Source organism: Vulpes vulpes, chromosome 1 (assembly GCF_048418805.1).
Source record: "Vulpes vulpes isolate BD-2025 chromosome 1, VulVul3, whole genome shotgun sequence".
Classification (NCBI taxonomy): domain Eukaryota; kingdom Metazoa; phylum Chordata; class Mammalia; order Carnivora; family Canidae; genus Vulpes; species Vulpes vulpes.
Window position 1 is genome coordinate 175,174,514 of NC_132780.1, and position 24,316 is coordinate 175,198,829.

The following is a 24,316-nucleotide window of genomic DNA, read 5'->3' on the forward strand; positions in this document are numbered from 1 at the left end:
CTCGGTGTAATAGGATTAACAGAAGCAAATCACAATTCGAGACTAGAGTTTACCAACCTTCCTTTCTCTTGTTCAGTGAAATTCCCCTTCACACCACCACCCAGCCCTTGCTGATACTGAGAGGCACTTCAGAAGGCAGGAAGAAGGGCATGCATGCTCGCTTTCTGAATTGAAGAAGACGGATTTCATTTGTTTTCGAACAGCCAAGCTACCAAAAAATTAAATCAAATCAAATAAAGCCTTTTCAATTCAGCAGTAAAATCACACGCTAGAAAGGCAAGTGTGAGACAGGTATTTTGGGGAACTATGTAGGTTGTCTAGAGGTTCCAAAGTCCTTTCAACTTGTATCAGGCTATTTACAGATCCTGTAGTCTGCATAGGATTTGCTATTCTATTTTTGTAAGTCCCCACCTCTCCCATCTGCCAGGGTGGTAGTTCAAACAATCTGATTGTGTTTCTCCCAAAATATCAGGGAATCAATCTACATAAAGCTTCAAGGTTTCAGAGCTACCCAAGTTCCCCTCCGGACAGTAACCTACTAGCCCCCAGGAAGCTTCCTTCCGCAGTGCCAGGATCCTATAAAGTCCCTCCCAAGTCAACTGTTCTGGCCTTGCAGCAGGTGGATACTCCTGGAACACTGCGAAGGGCCCAGAGACTTGTCAACCTGAAATATCACCTCCAACACTTCCCCTTTTCTCCTCTGCTTTCTCCACCTCTCTGCCCCCTTCCACTTTACCCTACCCCAATGTTCCTCTACTTCTTCCTCACCCTCTTCTTCCCATCCCTCTCCCTAAAGCACCGTGTGGATGTTGACTGTAATTTTCCCAAGGCAAGATGAATAATTCACTTCCGTAGGGTTTGCCTGGAGGAGCCACAGAGACGCCAAGTCCAAATCTGCCAACTACCGTATTCCCTCTCTGCTGGGGGAGCCAAGCCTGGCCACAGAAGAGCGGCATGGGACCTGCCTCTCCTTGCAGTATCTGGACCCTTCTCCTCCTGGGCCGCCCCCAACAAGGGGCTCTGGAAGCGGGGGGCCCTGGTCCACGCCACCAAACCCATAGGCCAGGCTTATAGCATGGACAGCGCCGCCCTCTAGTGTTTGCAACCGGGAGCCCTGAGGGCGCCGCGAGCTCCAGAATTTTTCTTTTACAGCCTAAGCAAGACCTGAAGCACCTCGGAGCTCCGACCCCCAAGTTCTCCTCCACAGCCACGGCCTGCGTTGCACCCCGACTCACCTTTTCGTCCCACCCACCACCACCCCCCCTCGCCGTTCAGTGCTGTCCTGGGCGCTTGCAACCTGCCGGGTGATTTAGCAGACTGCCCCCTGCTCCTGCTCTGGTTCCTGCTCCTGCTCCTGCTCCTGCTCCTGCTCCTGCTCCTCCTCCTCCTCCTCCTCCCAGCTCTCGCTCTCGCCTCCTCCTCCAGTCGGGGCGCCCAGACTTCGCGGAGCGCAGCGCCCGCCGCCCGCAGCGCGCAGGGCCGCCCAGGCCGCCGCGCTCCAGGCTCCTCCGGCAGCAGCCCGGGGGCACCGGCGCGGGCAAAGGACGCTCGGGGGCCAGAGCCAGACGCTGCGAGAAGCCGGGCTGTGATAAGGCTCGGGACAGAAGCGAGCGCGTTCCGAGTGAGACTTCGGGAGCCAGCGGGGCGCCCCGGGTCACCCAGTGCGCCCGCTGCACGCACCGTCCACAAGGTGAGGGGCGCACGCTTCCGGGGACCACCGCGGCTTCCCTGCGCACCCCCTCCCCGGGCCGGGGGCTCAAGCGCCGGCTTGGGGAGGTTCGCGCGCTGCGGGGCGCGCGGGCGGCGGGGTTGGGGCGTGGGGAGGGAGAGCGCGGGGGTCGCGTGGGCGCTGTGCCTCCCCTTGGACCTCTTGGGAGGGGACGCGGTTCTCGGTCAGGCAACCTTCACACGTGCGAAGCCGAGTGTCGACACTGCGTTTAAGAATTCTATCCTGCCTCCTTGCCAAAGGATTTGAGGCGGCTGGAAGATGAAATGAAGGTGGGAGGGGTGCTGGGGGGGGGGGTGCTCGGGTGGCGGTCACGCGCAGATGGGCGCGCGGCCAGGTCCGCTGCAGGACCAGGTGATTGCAAAGCCAACGCCGGTTGAGAGACCTTTGATTAGAAGGGACTGTGCGGTTGCTCCAGCCCTCGGAAAGTAACCAGGTGCTTAGTCCCGATAAAGAAAATACCCAGATGGGTAGGTGATGGGGTTGACTCGTTTTTCTTAAAATACAAAATAAACCTGGAAAGTGAGAGTTGAAATGGGAAGTTTAGTCGTTAGCTGTCGCCACCCGACACGGCAAGGTGAGAGACTGGCCCCCTGGTAATGGAGACGAAAGGGCATCCAGGCCAGATGGAAGGGGTTTCTGCTCCCTATCACAGGATGATGAGGCGTGGTCTTGCATAGTTAAGATATGCATACTTTTGCATTTTTATTTTGGGGGGCTGGGTCCAGTTTTGGATAGAACCTTATATGCAACTGAACCCTGCTTGTCCTTGAATTAGAAAGATGAGGCACAGGGTGTCGGCATCCCAGGATGCTTCTTCCTAACCTTCCTCACTGTCCTTCCCTGCCTCCTGCACCAAATCTCTCGGAGTCCAGGAGGGAATGATAGATGGTCAAAGAAGTCGGGGGTGGGGTGTTTTTCCCAAATACCTCAGGGTTCTCCTATCATTCCTCTTTTACCCCAAGCTCCAATAGTTTATGCTCCTGTTCTGAACTTGACGTTACGCTGCCATACGTTTTTCTGTGGTTCCACATTCAGACATAATGTGAGTGACCTTAAACGCCCACAGTGGACCTGTGAACCTGAGGCTTCCCTGACTTTATCGTTTACCGGGCAGGAAGCAGGGACCTGAGTCTGCTTCCCTGCGCAGCCTCTTCCATGGGGAGCATATTTGAAATACCTTTGAAATACATGTTTGAAATTCAGAGAGGAAATTATTAGCCAGCCTTTCTGCACTTGCTGGTGCACTTGTAGTCCTGCTGAATTAAATGAGATGACCCTGTCTTCAACAAATAAATGAGCAGAGGCTTTAGAGGCCCACTAAACATTAGTTAGGCAAGTGCAGAAAATCTGCCTGCCTGCCTGCCTTTCTCCTCCCTTCAGAACTTTAGCCCCTAGACTGCAGAACTGTGAAAATGAAGCAAGCCTCCCGAGTGGGACTCAGTTCAATTTCTGTACCATGTTTAAAGCAAAGTGTGTTGCTTATTTCTGAAATTGCATCGCACCTCCACAATGAACCATTTTGCTGCCTCGAGGTGGGAGAAGTACTTCTGCCCAGATATTTCATCACTAGAGAGCTATACAGAGAAACTCATTCAAATCCTGACTCATCATTGTTGATAGAATTTAACTGTTATGTCATCATCACCTGATATGGGCTTTTGAAGCCCAGGGATTGCTACAGATCTGTGTATAAATTGAGACTTGTCATTAAAGAGCTGGAAAGGAGCTCAAAAAATAATGTAGCCAAAACTATGGTTCTCAGAGCATTGGTGAATGCATGCCTAAATATTCCTTTAGGTGGTAATTGTTCCTTCCATAAAGATTTCCAGGGATGAAAACTTCACAGGTTATTTTTATATTAAAAAGTATTCAAATTGGCCACTTATATCTACTAAACTGGCAAATTTAAAATTCCACAGGACAACATAGCAAACAGTAAAATCAAGTTTCCATATTCTCTTCTGCCTGTGGTGACCTTCCTTGGGGCATATTCCTAGCCAGGTGTTCCTCAGTATCCTCCCAGACAGACCATTTCCTTGGGCACATGTTGACACATATACCACAACCTCCCTTGATACTCACCCTGATGTCACCTTGTTAGCAGTTTTGGTACCTATCAAAATATTTGCTCCCCATCTCTTCTTACTGATGCCTGGTCAGCGTCAATTATGTAAATAAATATCTTTTCTTTTGAGGTAAGTAACCAATCGGGATTTCTGAGAGATAAGTATTTAGGAAGAAACAAAATCTAGGACACACTGCTAGCTCAGGTGACACCGCAATATGTTCCCATTCCCTGCATTTGATGACATTATTATTGGAGAATGCAGTGAGATTACCACCAGCAGCACCCCATTCCCAACTGGCTGAAGGTCCTCTCTATCAACATATTACACCACCACCACCACCACCACCAAGATTCCAAGATTTCAGATTGAAAGCAGATCCCTTTACAGAAAACCTTAGGCCCTGACCTGATGAATTATCTTCTCATTACTCAAACATCTGATTCCTTAGTCCTCACCTTTATACACACATCATTTTTTCATGTGTCTTTGGTCCTTCTTGGAACCTTTTCTATGCCACCCTTTAAAAGTAAAAGATCTAAAGCCAGTATTTTAATATTAGCTTTATATTTCCTCCATTTCTGATTATTTACATGAGAAAATAAGCTTGAGGCTGTTCAAGAGGTGAATTTCAACCAAATGCGGATTTATTGTTCATACCATATGCTATCAGGGCCATCTTGGGGCATCTCAGGCTGTGCACTCCTTTTTTTCCACCTCCCACATTTTTGTACATATGAAATTACATGAACATTAACTTCAGGAAAACACTGAAGATAAGTATGCTCTATGAGCAAGGAGGGAGCAGATGGATGAACAGGGAAGAGAAAGGGGGAGATGGAGCAGCAGCTCTTTAGAGTGGCTAATGACTCCCTTATTTCCTCTTTCCCGAATCATTGTGTGGCCCCAGGTGAGTGAATTTACCAAACTCCATCTTCCTGGGAATGAAAAGATGTTCATCAATATTCCATCTACTTTTCATAATTTAGTATCCCTTTCCACATTTTGTGGATTAAGAAACTGAAAATCAGAATTTATAAAGATCATTTAGTCAATTTGGTATACTCCTAGATCACAACAAATTGGTAGCCTTGAGAATTCTATTTCTAATACAATTTGATTCTAATCTTGTTTTTCATTTTTAGTGCTCTCTCTCTCTCTCTCTCTCTCTCTCTTTCTTTTTTGTCTTGCCCACTATGGATTACCTGATTCATTATGGTCCTTATTCTAATAGATTTCATTGCTTTTATTTCATGGTTTTATTCTCCTAAAATATGCCAAATGAAAAATAACACAGCCAGAGGAAAACTTGTAACATGTTCATTGTTAGAGCACTCTCCTGTTGGTCAGTTCTTAATACATACAGTTGTAGGATTTGAAAGACAAAATCCTTTAAAAAAGCTGTAAAACCTAATTCTTCTACATCTGGATCATTTTAAACTACAAGTTGTAAGAGGAATGAGCATCTCAAGATTCTAGTTATTGGTACAGACCAGATGGAAGGTCTTTATGAAATCTGGTATGAGAAGGAAAGCATTTTTATAGCAAGAAGATAATATTTTGAAAAAAAAAAAAAGCAATAGAAGCTCGCAGTTCTAAAACTCTCAGATCCTTCTAATGACCCCATCTACCTACAGTGCCCAAATAAAGTAAAACCAGACCCTATGAAATGTCTTTCCATAGCTGCAGCTGTTCTTTATCCCTTTATCAGATAATGGGCATGTGGTGATATTTCCAAGGGATTTGGGAACGATCTAACTTAAAACATTAAAATATGAGTTTTGTTGGGACAGCTTGTCCAAGAAAGTCACATTTGTATCAATATTTGTATTACTGGGAATTGAAGACAAGCCAGGGTGTCTTTGGGGAGCAAACTCCACCAAATGGATAATGAGATTTACGGACAATACCTCTCAAAAAGTTCAGGTGTACTACCCAAATAAGATCCAGGGTTATCATAGGTCCATTAATCTGCACTAGTGGGAGGGGAAAAGGGGGGGAAACTAACATATGATGAGTGTCTGCTATGCTTCAGGAACTGCGCCAAGAACAGCACAGACGTTCTTATGTATCCCTTTCGGAGAGTGGCAAAAAATCCAGATTAAGTGAAGTGAACAGACACAAAGAAAATACCTAGAGAGAAGGTTTTAGAAGTGTGCTGGTCATTGAGTGAATCCTATGAATTTGAACTTCACCTTATAGGCCCAAGGGAATTATCATAGGATTTTTAAATATATGTATTAAGAATAATGTTCATACAGGAAAGTATACAAATCATAATTGTTAAACTCAGCAACTTTTATCAAAGTGAACATCCCCATATCACTAACCACCACCACAAGATAAGAAATGGAACATTGCCACTACACAGGTTCCTTTCCTATGCGCATATATCATGACTTCACTCTTCCTAAATGTAACTACCTGCATTCCAATATCACAGACTGTTTTGAGCTTTATACCTGTATGAATTATACAGAATTGTATCTTTTATGATCTGTTTCAGTGTTATATTCATGAGATTCATTCATGTGAATGGTTATGCTAGTAATTTGTTCACTCATTGCTGTTGTTATACAGCACTGGGTTGTATGAATGCACCACAAGTTAATGATCCATTCTACTATGGATGTGCATTTGGGTTGTTTCCAGTTGTTTGTTTTGTTGGTTTTTTTTTTTTTTGCCATGATAATGCTTTATTATGGTATTTCAAACTGTTGGCCAAAATAATTAGTTTTACTTCACTCCCACTACACTATGGAGTGGAAAGGAATAAGCCTGGAGGAGGCAGTTATTGTGCGAGTTTAAGCCAAGGTGGTAGCAATAGACATGGAGAGAGCGAAACAAGAACATAAGTTAAGGCTACAGTGGAAGAAGGAAATGATAATTGCAGATATTATTAGAAAAAATTCTGTGTTTCTGCTACAAAGCACTTTGTTTCTCCCCTGGATCCTCCCACCATGCCCCTTCCTCCTGTAAAAGCACCCCTTATGTGCCAAATTGTAACTGTTAGTCTAGTCGCCTAAAAAGAAACATGAACTACTTCATGTTTCCTGAACTGTTGACCTATGAATCATTTGCTTTTCCCTTCAATTTTGTCTCACAATTACCAAAAAAAGGAGGAGATGATAATGAATCAGCTAAAACTTTGTCTTACCTTTTAGACTACAAGACAGAATTTAAGATAAGAGAATGGAAATAAATGAAATAGAATGTAGATGGGCTTAGTCTTGTTCTGGTTGGTTCAAGAGGACAAATCTAGTTTTAAAAAATGTGCAGAGAAGCTGATTCCAGCACTTCATGGAAGAACTGTCTAATGCTATCTGAAACAGAATGTCTGTGAGGTATGCACTCTGCAGCTCTGGGAAGTACTGTATGTTTTGGGACATGTCGCAGGTTGGGTTCTCTATGCTGTAAGAAAAACATAGTCTTAAGATGAGGTTTATTGTGCATGATGTTGATTAGGGAATGCCCTTGGGAACCACACTGAAGGAAGAGAAGAAAACAGGATTGGACTGACAGAGAAACTGAGCTGCAGCATAGACCCAACAACAGCCTCAGCCAACTCCATGGGGAGTCTGAGCTAAAATGATCCATCAGAGTTGTCCCAAGCTAGGCCAACCCCTTCCTCCACCAGGCACTGAGTGTGAGCTGCCCCAGGAAGAGTGCTGTCTTGGGAGAGACAACTCTCTAGAAGCCAAGGACATCCAAAAGGGGATGAAAGCTATCCTGACCCAATCTCAGCAGCTGGTTACAAGCTTTTTCTTGAAAGAGGGATCTGGGCAGTATGTCTCTGTGTCCATCTTAGGACATCTTTTTATTTGGACTTCAACTACAGGGGATTAAACTGGACAACCTTTCAAATGCCTTCCAACTCTGAGATCTGCATTTACTTATTTCATTAGACTTTCCAGCCTCCTTTGAGGTTTTCATTTACTTATTTCATACATCCAGGTTTCTAAGCCACTGAAGAGTTTACAAACTGTTGTAGATAATTTGCCATTTCACCTTTAATCTCTCCTCCCTTCCATTTTAGCAAGTAAACATATCACTTGAACCACTGAAAGAGGATGGAAGGCAAGAATTCCTATGAACATATGTGATCCCTTGATGCAGAACTTCTCACAAGAAAGGAGAAAGGGCATATATACCAGCTGTCTTGGAAGGAGCTTTTTAAATAATCATAAAGGCGTGTGTGTGTGTGTGTGTGTGTGTGTGTGTGTGTGTGTAATGCTTGAAACAGACTTTGCCTTTGCCATAACTGCTCCTTTTATGATTGGACCTGCATGACAGCTAAAATAGAAGAACTATCATCAAAAACCTCTCCTTAATATCTCTGCGTATTCAATTAAGTAACATGGTACCCTACAAAGGGATTTTATGCTGTACACCTTTGATGAGAGGCTGGCTGAAACTTGGCAGCTTGAAGAACCTCTCAGAAGAGATTCTACTGGGGAAACCCCTGCTCTCACATCAGACACAGCAATTTCTGAGCTGGAGATGCTGCCCCTGACCTAATAATTCATTGCATCTTTACCTTCAATCCTGGGGCTGCTGCTCCCAGCTTTACCACAACTGTATTTAGTAAACTGCTACCAAGAGCCACTCCACAAAATTTCTATGGCCCAGAAAGGACAAAATTACACTGTTTTCTGCATCCATCCCAGCTCCACTCCTGAGTACTATTTTGTTTTTTCTCTCACAGTTTATTCACCTTTCAGAAATAGTTTTTGTATCTGCAAAAGCATCATTATGAAAGAAACAAAATCTTTTAAGAAAATATCACTAGTTTTTTGGCCTTTGTTTTATCGATATTGTGTAGAGTTCTTATTCTAATTCTGCAGTTTGCTTCTGTTGATTGTAATCTGATGTTCTCCCCTCACTGTCCTTATCACCTAAAGTAACTTCTTTGATTGCTCTGCATTTCAGTTGTGCCATGTCTAAAATGTGAATGACAATTCCTGCCTTATAGACCTATTGTGAGGAGTAAAGAAAAGGTAGTACAACATAAGCCGTGAAGAATGATAGGCGGTATTACAATCATCATTATTATTCTTGTGTGGGGTGTTGTGCAAATAATCCTGACCTAAACTGAGGTGAAGAATGTGGTCCTGGCCTTGGAGAAAATAAAGAGAGATGGGTCCAGGCCATGTTCCACTGCCCTGAACCCTTTTGGCAAGATTGTTTTCCCTTTAAATTACTAAACATTGCTTCAAATCAGATATAAGCCCCAGACAATGCTATGCCTGCTATTTTCTCCAACCACTGAATCTCCATACCCTGAATCCACTCACAAATACCTTCTTTATACATGCAGGACAAGATACTGAACCCAGTATGTGACTTTGGTGTTCCATTTGCAATTGGTCTGCACCTGGAAAGTCATGATTTCTGCACACTCTATCATGGTGCCTCTCAAATCACCTGGAAATCAGGTTAAACCTTATGTTCGTGGTCCCACCTCAAAGTTATTAATCATCATGGTGGGATGAGGCCAAGAATTTAAACTTCTCACAAAAATCCCACGTGATAGTGATGCTGCTCATAAGCAAACAACACTTTGTATAGTGGGAGATCTATGGGAGTGAGCAAGACCACAAAACTAAATGTTTTTGTTACAGCTAAAGTAACATAAAAATATGTGAAGGAACTTACTCTCAAAGAACTACAGACCTGATGAGAAACATGTAATCTTTAAACAAGGAAACATGTTGCTGTCATGTTGCAGATATTTTTTTTCTTTTTTTATTGAAGTTCAATTTGCCAACATATAGATGTTGCAAGTATTTTATTACTACAGTCCTCTTTATGGGAGAGGCAAACTGCCTTTATAAAAATGAGCAAGAATATCACATCAACGAGACAATGGCCATCTCAAAGGATACCAAAAGTTTACAAAATTCAATACAGAGTCATAATTTTTTAAAAACTGGTAAACCAGTAAACTAAAAATAGAGATAAATTTCTAAGTTAACAAGAAATAGAAAGGAACTGTTTTTCACACTAAGAACATCTTTCTCAAACAATAGCCAACATCATGCCTATTGGTAAAACACTATACAGATAAGACAAGGATGCCTGCTAATAGCACCACTATTTAACACTCCTCTGAATGTTCCAATCAATACACTAGAAAGAAGGAAAAGAAAAGAATTGATGTAAATTTATAATACTAGTCATGCAGTAGCTATATTATTACTTAGAGATGATATTATTATCAACTAAGAAAACACAAGTGAATAAATAAATGCCATTTAAAAGTGTGTGGAAATTCAATAAGGTGTCTAGCTATAAAATATACAAAAGCCAATAGGTTGCCTTATTAGCAACAATATAATTGTAGGAATTTGTACTAAGCTTGCAAATCACTGGGGAGAAAACAGGCTTGAGAAATGTAAAAAGATTCGGTCAGAGTCCAAGAAGCATAAGAATTGAAAGCCCACCTCATCTGAAGAAGATGGAGGAAGAGGACCCTGCGGGAAAGGACTCCACATTCCAAAACTCATCCCTATGAATTCTATAATATTTATCCCTCCACAATCTCTGACAACACAATGTGATGTTGTAATTAACTCTCTCCTGTATTACTGTAAATGAACAAGAATAGTTTACTTACTTAACTAGCTGACATCTTAGAACTTCATTACATAGTACAAATTTTAAGGTTGAACTCTCATACTCAAGGAAATCTTTGTTACCTGCATGAGAATTTGGCATTTAGTAATCCGTAAATCTCTCCTGCTCTATTGTCCAGTGCAATTTAAGTAAACATTCAGGGAAAGAAGAATGATTTCCTTTTTTATTATGTTTTCATTTGATCATTCTGTCCCTCTGAACCTAATTCAGTTCCTTACACAGATGCTTTTAAAACAATCAAGTATTAAATATATTCAATTAGTAATTAGCAATTTTGCAAATAAATTTACAAGATACACTCATTGGCTAGCATATTTTTAGCATGCTTTATTTTAAAGATTCTAAATGTAAAGGAATGTAATCTCCTGCTCCTTCTGTGACATGATAAAGCCTGTTTCTAAGGCCATCTGAGACCTTAATTTATGCCCAAGGCATTGGAAGACCAAAATATACTCACCCTAGGGTTTGGTCACTTACGTATAAATGGGGCACCTTAAAAGAAGGGATGAAAAATGACTTTAAAGGAAACAAAAGTATCAAACCTCACAAGTCTTGATTAGTTTTTCAGCTTGGAAGCAGAAGCAATGTTCCCATGATACAGATGGAGCAATTTTCTCCAGCATATCCATGGCAATTTATGCCTTCATACCAAGAGATGGCCAACCAGGTCCTACTGACTTTTAGATAATCTCTCACATTGCCTCAAGTGTACTAAATGCCTCTTTCACAGGCATATATAAATAACATTGGTATGCATTTAATTAATAATTAAATGATTGTAAAATTGTTATTATGATAGCTACACTTTACTATTATAATATTAAAATATGTAGCATTTGCAGCATATGGTTTGTTTAATAAAAAATGAGTATGAGTCTAAGAATGAGAAGGATGGAGCAGACACTTAGAGTCAGAAGACCTGGGTGAGTGTCCCAGCCTCCTGGGACACCATTTGTCATCAGTGCAAATTGATAGGACAATACTTGCCCTGCCTCCCTAGCCTCCTTTTAGGTAAGTTTCTCAAATCAAGTGTGCTGTTGGAATTCATCCTTTATATCATTACTGTGTTAAGTCAAACTGCATCTTGTCTTATTCCTAGGGAGCAAGTTCTAGTGTCCAATGAGCCAGGAGATCTGCCAGTTAGCAACCACTCACTTTTGGAAAAATTTCTTCACCTCTCTAAACCTTCATTTCCTCATTTGTTAGACATGGCTGGCATAAGAATACTATCTCATACGGCTACTGTGAGAATTTAAAATATGTATTAGTCATCTATTACTGCATAACAAATTTCCCCAAAACCTAATGGATTAATACAACAGACTTTTTCTCTCACAGTTTATGTGGGTTGGGAATAAACTGGCTGGATCCACTGGCTCAGGTTTCTCACAAAGCTGCAATCAAGGTGTCAAACAGGACTGCAAACATCACAAGACTCAACTAGGGGAAGATATGCCTTCAAACTCACTCATGTAGCTATTGACAAGCCTCAGATCCTAGCTGGCTGTTACCTGTTTTTTTTTTTTTTTTTTTTTTTTTTTTTTTTTTTTTTTTTTTTTTTTCTATAGTAAGATTTATTTTAATTTTTCAATCTGCCAAAAAAAAAAAAACCCCAAACAAACAAAAAAAATCAAACTATACTCCTATATATACAGTGTCGACATTTTCAGAGCACTTACATTAGGAAACGTTGTGTTTCTTTTCAATCATATGACAATACTGTATATGCCACAATAAAATTTACAAAAACAATCGCATCAGCAATCATACAAACATTATGATTTTACATTTCAATACACAAGAAAAAAATAGACATCTTCCCGGCACTTTTGTTTCCTCACACCCGCTGCCTGGTTTCAGTCTCACAGAACAGCTCTCCACACGTGCTTTTCAGAAACTTCACCCTTTAAAACCTAACAGTGGCTATTTGAGAAGTCCTGTCCTTTCCAGATCCAAACTTAAATGAGAAATTTGCCATTTAAAAATAACAACCAATGGTTTATTGATGGGTGTGGTGAAGCTTACCCACCACAATGTTCAGTTCATTGCCACATGCACCTCTCTAAAAGGCTATTATCAATAGGGCTTGCTTCTACCAGATGTTGCAGCTTGCTTTCTCCAGAGCCAGGGCTGAAAGCATGAGATTCCAAAATGGAAGGCACAGCCTTTTTGTAACAATTTCAGACGTGTCATCCCATCACTTCTGCTATATTTCATTCTCTAGACACCAGTCACTAGTGCCAACCCATACTCAAGGAGAAGGAGTTACATAAGGGCAGGAAATACCAGGAGGAACAGATCATTAAAGCTGCTTACCACAATATGATAATACAGTAAAAGCTGTTTGATAAGGGCTCAATTCAGTATCAGCTGCTATTACTACCTCAGTACTCCTCTTAGACTGAAATTAAACTATGTAAAAGAAATTTGTAAAATATAAAGATCAATGCAAAATCAAGATTTTGTTAGGTTTTTCTAATTTTTGTTTGGTTAGTTAATATACAATGTAATATTAATTTCAGTACACAATACAGTGATTCAATACTTCCTTACAACATCAGTGCTCAGATTGTTTCTTCGTCTCTCTCTCTCTCTCTCTCTCTCTCTCTCTCTCTCTCTTTCCCCTTTGCTCATTTGTTTTGTTTCTTAAATTCTACATATGAGTAAAATCATATGGTATTTGTCTGCCTCTGACTGACTTATTTCATTTAGCATAATACTCTCTAGCTCTATCCATGTCTTTGCAATAGCAAGATTTATTTCTTTTTTTATAACAAAGTAATCTCTCTCTCTCTCTCTCTCTCTATATATATATATATACACACACACACATATACATATATACAAATATATATATATATATATTTGAAGTAGCCTTTTGAAGTAGGCAAATATATATACATATTTGTTTCACATTTTTGGTTAGGTTTATTCCTCGGTGTCTTATTGTTTTGGATGCAATTGTAAATGGGATTGATTCCTTATTTTCTCTTTCAGCTGCATCTAAATAAAAAGCAAAGGAGACAATCAAATGTATAGACATTTATAGAAATAATCGTTCAAGCTACAGTTTGAATTTTCTGATATTATATCAAAACTAAATAATCTAGTGAAAGACCTGTACTTTTAAAACTATAAAAAAAAAATAAAACTATAAAACAGTGATGAAAGAAATTAAAGATGACACAAAGAAATGGAAAAACATTCCATGCTTATGGATTGGAAGAAAAAAATATTAAAATGTCTATACTTAAAAAAAAAAATGTCTATACTACCCAAAGCAATCTACACATTTAATGCAATCTCTGTCAAAATACAAATAGTGTTTTTCACAGAGCTAGAACAAATAATCCTAAAATTTGTGTGGAACCACAAAAGACCCTAAATAACCAAAACAACCTTTAAAAAGAAAAGCAGGGATCCCTGGGTGGCGCAGCGGTTTAGCGCCTGCCTTTGGCCCAGGGCGCGATCCTGGAGACCTGGGATCGAATCCCACATCGGGCTATCGGTGCACAGAGCCTGCTTCTCCCTCTGCCTATGTCTCTGCCTATGTCTCTGCCTCTCTCTCTCTCTCTGTCTCTCTCTCTCTCTCTCTCTTTCTCTCTCTCTCTGTGACTATCATAAATAAATAAAAATTAAAAAAAAAAAGAAAAGAAAAGCTGGAGACATCACAATTTCATACCCCAAACTGCATTACAAAGCTGTAATCATCAAGACAGTATAGTGCTGGCACAAGAAATAGACGCATATGTTATTGGAACAGAATAGAAAAACCAAGAAAAGAACCCACAACTATATGGTCAATTAATCTTCAACAAAAAAGGCAAGAATATCCAATGGAAAAAAGACAGTATCTTTGATAAATGGTGTTAGGAAAACTGGATAGCTACATGTAAAAGAATGAAACTAAAAAAAAAAAAAAAAAAAGAATGAAACTCGACCACTTTCTTATACCATATTCAAAAACAAATTCAAAATGGGATCAAAAAGACCTAAATGTGAGACCTAAAACCATAAAAATCCTAGAAGAGAACACAGGCAGTAACTTTTTTGACATCGGCCATAGCAACTTCTTTCTAAATATGTCTCTTGATTAAAGATAGACCTGCCCTACGACCCAGCAATTGCACTGTTGGGTATTTACCCCAAAGATTCAGATGCAATGAAACGCCGGGATACCTGCACCCCATGTTTATAGCAGCAATGTCCACAATAGCCAAACTGTGGAAGGAGCCTCGGTGTCCATCGAAAGATGAATGGATAAAGAAGATGTGGTCTATGTATACAATGGAATATTACTCAGCCATTAGAAATGACAAATACCCACCATTTGCTTCAACGTGGATGGAACTGGAGGGTATTATGCTGAGTGAAGTAAGTCAATCGGAGAAGGACAAACATTATATGTTCTCATTCATTTGGGGAATATAAATAATAGTGAAAGGGAATATAAGGGAAGGGAGAAGAAATGTGTGGGAAATATCAGAAAGGGAGACAGAACATGTAGACTCCTAACTCTGGAAAACAAACTAGGGGTGGTGGAATGGGAGGAGGGCGGCGGGTGGGGGTGAATGGGTGACAGGCACTGAGGGGGGCACTTGAGGGGATGAGCACTGGGTGTTATTCTGTATGTTGGCAAATTGAACGCCAATAAAAAATAAATTTATTATAAAAAAATAAAAAATAAAAAAATAACGTGAAATTAAAACCAAAAGAAATAAAAATAAATAATAAATAAATATGTCTCTTGAGGTAAGGGGGTAACAAAGGCAAAAATAAACTATTAGGATTTTATTAGTTTTATTAAAAGTAAGAACCTAGCTTCACATTGCAGGTGGTGATATAGAACAGCAAACCAAGCATTAAGATATCTGAATTCTACACCTTACTCTGTGAATGACCTTGACAAAACTATTTGTTTTATACCTTAGTTCTAAGACCAATGATAATAACAGCTTTACCAGGACAAAATGAGATAATCCATATGAAATTATGCTGAAAAGTAAAGAAATAAGGTTATGATGGTGATTGTGATGGTAGTGATGATGATGATGATGATCACAATAATAAACATGCTTACATATTTCAGCAACTGCTTCTTGGTCCTCTATTGACAACTAAACTAAGAAGATGTGATTTCTATCAGTTTTGTTTTAAATGTATGTATCAAATCCAGTTTCTTACTTGTTAGTAAGGGTTCAGCCAACTCAATTTAAGGGGTTATTTTTCCCTTTGCTTAAAAATGTATTACATATTCATTGTAGAAAATATGGAGATACAGAAAAGTATACAGAAGAGAATTTAAGGTACTTCTAGTCCAACTAGCAAGAGATTTTCACTATTGATTTCTGCCTCTACTGCTTTTCCTCTATATGGATAGAAATTTTTTAAATAAAATTAGAAACATACTATGTTTATATCTACATTTTTCCAATTAACATTATATCTTTGATGCCTTCGCATGTAATTAAATATTCATTTAAAACATCACTTCTGGGATCCCTGGGTGGCGCAGCGGTTTGGCGCCTGCCTTTGGCCCAGGGCGCGATCCTGGAGACCCGGGATCGAATCCCACATCAGGCTCCCGGTGCATGGAGCCTGCTTCTCCCTCCGCCTGTGTCTCTGCCTCTCTCTCTCTCTCTGTGACTATCATAAATAAATAAAAAATTTAAAAAAAAATAAAGTAAATCTTTAAAAAAATAAAAAAAATAAAAAAAATAAAACATCACTTCTAGTAAGTATGTAACATTCTACCTTATTGATATACCATAAGATTTTACCAGTCATTGCTACTGGACTTCCGGGTTGTCACCAGTTTGTTTTTTTTTTAACATTTTATGTCAGAGTATAAAAAAATTTTTACATAGACTTTGTTCTATATGATTCTGGTTATTTAATAAAAGTTCTATAGCAAAAGATTCCTTAAAGTCATTAGGAGGAAATAAGGTTTGATAATTTAAGTGTGGATAGGATTTATATAAACCCCATGGTCTTCTCTTACCCCTCCCTGCCCATTCCTCTTTGGTAGAAATTTGTAGGCTATATTGCTGGAGAATGCCAAAGGAACAGTCTAATTGTGGTAGCCATCTGTCATATTTTTGCCCACCCAGCATCCATCCCCCTCCTCTGGGAATAGTGGCCTGATTTCCCTTGAGGAACCACATCTCCTCATTCCCAATTCATATGGATTAGGTCAAATTGAATGTGCCCTTTGCTCCAACCAAAAATTACAGGTGACCTAGACCAATCACAATATCTTGTTCTCCGGGCCACTGTGATTAGTTCATGATGATTAGTTCACTGTGATATGGCCCATGATTCAGAACCAGCAAATCAGAGTCAGTGAAACTCAGTACGGAGGTTTACAGGTGCCATCAGGCATTCTGTTTGTACTGGCTTTGGAAATTTGAGGATCTATGCCTGGAACTACTGGAACCCAATTTAATGAGAGAACCCCCTAAAGATAAAATCTTACATGGAAGAAAGAAGAAATGGAATGAGATTCTTGATTTCTACTGTGTCTGCATCCACCTGTGCCTGAGCTATGGACACTGAGGTTTCATGAGCAAATACATTCCCGTTTTTACATAAATCAATTTAAGAGGATTTCTGTTTTATGTCTTTGAAAGGATCTTCACTAATCCAGAGGTCTCACACCCTCAATTGATGAAGATGAGTTTTGGTTAAGATAGTCTAAGTATATACTTTATAACTTTATGAGTTGTGGTTAAGGCAGATTCCGGAGCTGAAGCCTAGTGCTCTCCACTGCTCACTATGTAACTGAGGGAAAGTTACATGACCTTTCCCCCACCTCAGGTTCCCTACCTCATTCTCCAATGAAGAGAATCCTATTGCTTACCTTGGAGGATTTTCTAAGAGTTCAGTAAGCTGGTGTGTAAAAAGTGCTTAGAACAATGCCTGGTACCTCCTAAGTGCTGTGTAAGTGTATGCCTGCTGCTGCTGTTGTTTCTTGGAAGCAGAAAGTGAAACACAGGGGAATAAATTTCACTCATGCAGAGATTTATCTGCCAAGCTAAAATACAAACTTAGGTCTTCTTTCTTCTCTGCTTGGTGTGCCTTCTCAAAAGTTAACCACATCATCATCTTTATTACAGAGATTTAAGCTTTAAGCTTTGACAGGGTTTCTGTCCACATATTGAGTATTTCTGTAAAAAGCATTGGAGGGAGTTCTGAAGGCCACAGTAGCATAGCTGTATGCTACAGCAGTGACCAGACCCTAGTGTTAGGACTATTGGTTATTATAACTTATAAATGAATAGCTTTTATTATAATAAATCCTATTACATTTACTGTTAAGTCCATTGATTTAATTTTAAAGTTAAAATACAATCTTTTGTAATTTCTACCTAACAAGTGACTGAATAAGAAATATTTGGTAACTTTGCAGGTTTTTTTTAAATTTTTTTAAATAAAGTATACCTTCCCACTAACCAGTTGGTCTTGTGGAATGCTTAAATCATTTGGCTCTCAGTCAGTAGGTTCCCATTACCTTTTGAGTGCTGGGTAAACGTGTCTCCTGGGGGAGACAGCTGGTCTCTCCTAAATGTAAATCAGATTTCACCATCTCTGGCTTGGAGAGAACATGGCATATGGCAAATGAATACACAGCTATCTGGTGAATATTTCCACCAAGAATTGGTGGAAAATACTTAAGTGCAGAGTCAATAACACATTTTCTAAATAAGAATATTATGTTCAGGGGTGCCTAGGTGGCTCAGTTGGTTAAGCATCTGACTCTTGGTTTGGGCTCAAGTCATGATCTCAGAGTCATGAGATAGAGCCCCAAATCAGGCTCCACACTGAGTGTGGAATCTGCTTGAGATTCCCTCCCCCTCCCCCTCTGCTCCTCCTACACTTGAGTAGGTGTGTTGGGTTCCCTATTTAGTTGTCTACACTGATCAAGCTAACCAGAAAATCTGTTTCTCAGTCCTTAGCTTTGTACTTCACCAACAGAGCTTTTGAAGTATTTGTGTTTTTCTTTCATAAAGAGCTCTTAAAGTTTTTTTCTTAGACTCCAAAGTAAGTAATTAATTTAAATAGCATTACTTTCAAACTAGGCTTCTGAAAGCCATCATACATCATAATTAAATCTAAATTGGTAATTTTTTTCCTTAAAAGATGCAACTTTTAAAACCAGTGCCATTTCCTATGTGAATCTAACTATATTGATATATGAACTCCAGGAAAAATTACCACTACAGAAAAAGACTAGAGGAATATTGGTTGTTAAGCAGATAAAACATTTTTTTAATTTTTTGTTTTACTTTTTTTACTTTTTTAATTTAAATTCAATTTGCCAACATATAGTATAACACCCAGTGCTCATCCCATCAAGTGCTCTGCTCAGTGCCCATCACCCAGTTACCCCATCCCCCCATCCACCTACCCTTCCACAACCCTTTGTTTGTTTTCCAGAGTTGGGAGTCTCTTATGGTTTGTCTTCCTCTCCAGTTTTTCCCACTCGGTTCCTCTCCTTTCCCTTATGATCCCTTTCAGTAATTCTTATATTCCACATATGAGTGAAACCATATTATGAGTGTCCTCCGATTGACTTATTCCGCTCAGCATAATAAATACCCTACAGTTCCATCCATGTCAGAGCAAATGGTGGGTATTCATCCTTTCTGATAGCTGGCTAATATTCCATCTATATACTACATCTTCTTTATCCATTCATCTGTTGAAGGCCATCGTGGTTCCTTCCACAGTTTAGCTATTGTGGACATTGCTGCTATGAACATTGGGGTGCAGGTGTCCCAGGCTTTTACTACATCAGTATCTTTGGGGTAAATACCCAGTAGTGCAATCACTGGGTCATAGGGTAGCTCTATTTTTAACTTCTTGAGGAAACTCCACACTGTTTTCCAGAGTGGCTGTACCGGTTTGCATTCCCACCAACAGTGCAAGAGAGTTCCCTTTTCTCCACATCCTCTCTAGCATTTGTTGTTTCCTGTCTTGTTAATTTTTGCCATTCTCACTGGTGTGAGATGGTATCTCATGGTGGTTTTGATTTGTATTTCCCTGATGCCAAGTGATGTGGAGCATTTTTTTATGGCTTGTTGGTCATGTGTATGTCTTCTTTGGAGAAATTTCTGTTCATGTCTTCTGCCCATTTCATTATTGGACTGTTTGTTTCTTGGGTGTTGATTTTGATAAGTTTTTTTTTATAGATCTTGGATACTAGCCCTTTCTCTGATTTGCCATTTGCAAATATCCTCTCCCGCTCTGTATGTTTTCTTTTAGTTTTGTTGCTATTTCTTTTGCTATGCAGAAAATTTTATCTTGATTAAGTCCCAAAAGCTCATTTTTGCATTTGTTTCCCTTGCCTTCATAGATGTATCTTGCAAGAAGTTGCTCTGGCCGAAGTTCAAAAAGGGTGTTGCCTGTGTTCTCCTCTAGGATTTTGATGGATTCTTGTCTCACATTTACATATTTCATCCATTTTGAGTTTATCTTCGTTTATGGTGTAAGAGAATGGTCTAGCTTCTGCATGTGGCTGTCCAATTTTCCCAGCACCATTTATTGAAGAGACTGTCCTTTTTCCCATGGGTATTCCCTCCTGCTTTGTCGAATATTAGTTGGCCATAGAGTTGAGGGCCCATTTCTAGGTTCTCTATTCTGTTACATTGATCTATATGTGTTTTTGTGCCAGTACCTTTACTGCCTTGATGATCACAGCTTTGTAATACAGCTTGAAATCCAGCATCGTAATGCCTCTGGCATTGGTTTTATTTTTCAATCTTCCTCCGTCTATTCAGGGTCTTTTCCGATGCCATACAAATCTTAAGATTATTTGTTCCAACTCTGTGAAGAAAGTCCATGGTATTTGATAGGGATTGCATTGAACGTATAAATTGCCCTGGGTAGCATAAACATTTCACAATATTTATTCTTCCAATCCATGAGCATGGAATATTTTTCCATCTCTTTGTGTCTTCCTCAATTTCTTTCAGAAGTGTTCTGTAGTCTTAAGGGTATAGATCCTTTACCTCTTTGGTTAGATATATTCCTAGGTACCTCATGGTTTTGGGTGCAATTGTAAATGGGATTGATTTCTTAATTTCTCTTTCTACAGTCTCATTGTTAGTGTATAGAAATGCCACTGATTTCTGGGCATGGATTTTGTTTACTGCAGATAAAACATTTTAAAGTGATAGTAATGTTCCTCTTACATGTGTTTGTGCTGATATTTATATTCATTTTCCAAAAGTAAATTGCAGATTGATGAAGAATATATTCAAAACTCAATTCAGTAGAAGAAAAAGCAATAGATATGTCTATTTAAATATATCCTGCAAAATTGAAAAATGTTTATCTAATAATAATATAAATGGGATAATATATATAATGTCACCTAAGTTTTAAGTGGCTCACAATATCTTTGGCCCCCAGATTAACTACTGGCATAAGTAACAAAATAAAATAGAAACTAGATACAACTAGGCATTGGCAAATATCCTTTCATATAATTTTTAAGAATTCAGAGTAACTGCCCCTTCAGTGGTTTAAATTTCCTTAGTTGAGGCTCTCTTGATTAAAAGTAACATATTGCTACTTCAAATTAGCCTAATCATAATGGGAAGTTATTAGAAGATGCTAGGATATTTGGTAAAACCCAAGAGCCAAAACTAGCTGCAAGGAAGTTATCAGGAACCTGGGACTCATATGTATGTGTCTTTCTCCATCCCCCCTCCTATTTCCATCTCCTAAGCTGGATTTGTCTTTTAGTACATTTGCAGCAATTTAGTTTATATGTTCAGTTTGAAATAATCCAGATAGAAAAGCAATAAGTGGGCAGCCCTGATGGCCCAGCGGTTTAGTGCTGCCTTCGGCCTGGGGTGTTATCCTGGAGACCCGGGATCGAGTCCCACATTGGGCTCCCTGCATGGAGCCTGCTTCTCTCTCTGCTTCTCTGCCTCTCTCTCTTTCTCTCTCTCTCTCTGTCATGAACAAATAAATAAAATATTAAAAAAAAGAAAGAAAAGCAATAAGTGTCTTTCGTTTGAAGGTCCACATTTTTAGGAAAGAGACTGATTGGCCCAGCCATAATTGGATGTCTACCCCTGGCCCAATTGATGATAGGCAGGGAGTGAGATTATGGAATGCAAACATGATTGCTGAGAATCTAGTTCTAGCAAGAGGTGAACAGTATTCAGAAAAAAATGAGAATATGGGTTGTATATATAATCCTTCAAAAGTTGTCTATTCTTCTTTTGGCTGATACATGCACACACACACACACACACACACACACACAGACCTACATTTACTTTTCTTAATTAAGAAATCTCCCTGCCATATATGATTTAACTACCTTACATTGAACTATGCTCTTATCTCTTCCTTCCTATAGGGAGATAATCCAATCAGTCATATCTAACAACTGAAACCAAAAATGTCATCAATAGGCCCCTCTCCTCACAGTGAATGATTTTCAGATTTGTCCATTTTCCTTCTAGGTCTCAATTTTTTCATACAATGATTTTTTCCATTCTGTAATGCAATGCTTAAATGGCAAAATTAGAAAGCTATCAGAACCACAAATGCTCCCACATAGAAAAAAATGCAAGAAGCAAAACTATTCACTGCAACACCACACATTGGTTATCAGACAACAGAATATATTGCATCCCACAGGACAAGGATTACAAGGTAAAGAATAGGATAAATATATTTTGTGGGCATCCATTGGTGTTGGGGTGGGTTCTTTGTTTAATTACCTACTTCACTACCTCATAATGCAAATGAAGGAATTCTTTGGATATGCCACGCTGAGTGACTCAGCCAATCAGTTCCACATTGTTCCTAGAGCTCTAATTGTAGCCTTCTCTACTGATACAATTTCTCCTTTAGTGAGATTCTTTTGATTGCCAATACAAATATACACAGATACAAAGCCACACACTTCCAGTTAGGGAAATTTAAGTTAGAAGTTTATTGGAAGATACAGAGATGTATCAGTTAGCTTTAGTTGAATAACAAATGAACCCAAAACTTAATGACATAAAAACAACAACCTTTATTTAGCTCAATTCTGAAAATTGGCTGGGTAGTTTTTGTGGCCTCAGCTGGTCTCTGCTGAGATTACTCATGCATCTGCACACAGCTGACAGGTCAGTTACAAGTCTATCTAGTGTGCTCTCACATTTCTAGGGGTTGGCAGGCTATCAGCCAGTGTAAAGGAAGTAGGTAGACCATGTGGTTCTCAATATCCAGGGTACCAGATAAGGTGTCTTCACATGGTGTTCACAGGTTTCCTAAAAGAAATGGAGGAAACTGCAAAATTCTTGAGACAAGATCAGAGACGATGGCCCCACAACTGCATGTCTTCAATTCAAGTGACCTATACAGACAACAAAATAGTATCTTTTTTGTACCAATGGGTGCATATTCACCCAGTTCACCCACTGTGTCTGGGTGGAGAGCCACAGAATAGACACAAAGTTGCTGGGACCCATCCTATGGAAGAGGGTGTGGGATCCTTCTCAGAGGATGAGACACAGGAGGCACGTTCTATTACAATGTATAATGACAAAGCCTCTATGCCATGAAAAAGACAACTCTTCGAATGATATAAGTACTCTAATACCAAGTCAGTAGCGAGCAAGTGCAACAATTGAAAACAAGCTTGTCTTTTTCTTTTATTTCTTCTGAATCTGAAGTTCCTGTAAATACTCTCTGTTCTTTTAAAAGATTGATAAACAATATTTATGGGAGTTAAATTTGGTCTGCAAGTGTATGTTTTTTTCATTTGGTTTTCTCCCTTTATCTTACCTTGAGAACATCCCCCATTGAAAGAAGTTATTCCAGAGCACCATCACAGGATGTGTCTGAGAAATGAGCACAACATAAACCAGAGCAAATAGACTCTCTGCTTCCTGATAGCAAGCTTGATTTTCAAGAGCTTCCCTGAGGCATGTGACCTCATCACACTTACCTACAATTTCTAGAGGTCCAACAAAGAATCAACTTCCCTGGCAGTCTTGTTGGGGCAAACTAGATCTCTTACTGGCACCACTGCTTATTTTCTACAGAGTAATTGAGAGAAACATGGCCTCCAAGCAGGTTATCTTCCCATCTGCACTTACCAATCATGTGACCTCAAACAAAGCCTCCTTTCTGTCAACTTGTCACATGCAATATTTAAATTTAAAATATCTTTATTTTTTATTTTTTATTGGAGTTCAATTTGCCAACATAGAGCATAACACCCAGTGCTCATCCCACCAAGTGCCCCCCCCAGTGCCCATCACCCAGTCACCCCAACCTCCCCCGCCCACCTCCCCTTCCATTACCCCTCATTCATTTCCCAGTTAGGTGTCTCTCATGTTTTGTCACCCTCACTGATATTTTCACTCATTTTTTTCTCCTTTCCCTTTATTCCCTTTCACTAATTTTCACATTCCCCTAATGAATGAGACCATATAATGTTTGTCCTTTTCCGATTGACTTATTTCACTCAGCATAGTACCCTCCAGTTCCATCCACATCGAAGCAAATGGTGGGTATTTGTCGTTTCTAATGGCTGAGTGATATTCCATTGTATACATAGACCACATCTTCTTTATCCATTCATCTTTCGATGGACACCGAGGCTCCTTCCACAGTTTGGCTGTTGTGGACATTGCTGCTATAAACATCGAGGTGCAGGTGTCCCTGTGTTTCACTGCATCTGTATCTTTGGGGTAAATCCCCAGCAGTGCAATTCCTGAGTCGTAGGGCAGATCTATTTTTAACTCTGAGGAACCTCCACATAGTTTTCCAGAGTGGCTGTACCAGTTCACATTCCCACCAACAGTGCAAGAGGGTTCCCCTTTCTCCACATCCTCTCCAACATTTGTTGTTTCCTGTCTTGTTAATTTTT

At 39.7% G+C, this 24,316-nt stretch overlaps 1 protein-coding gene across 2 annotated transcripts in view; it reads left to right on the forward strand.

The window, feature by feature from the left end:
• Nucleotides 1-1,140: 1,140 nt before the first annotated feature.
• Nucleotides 1,141-24,316, forward strand: part of HTR1E (5-hydroxytryptamine receptor 1E) — an 80,875-nt gene continuing 57,699 nt past the window's right edge. Inside the window, exon 1 of one of the 2 annotated variants that reach the window (XM_025983855.2) lies at nt 1,141-1,690. The gene's annotated coding sequence lies outside the window, so the exon portion shown is untranslated. The remainder of the gene's footprint in view (nt 1,691-24,316) is intronic. The other variant, XM_025983856.2, reaches the window with a different exon arrangement.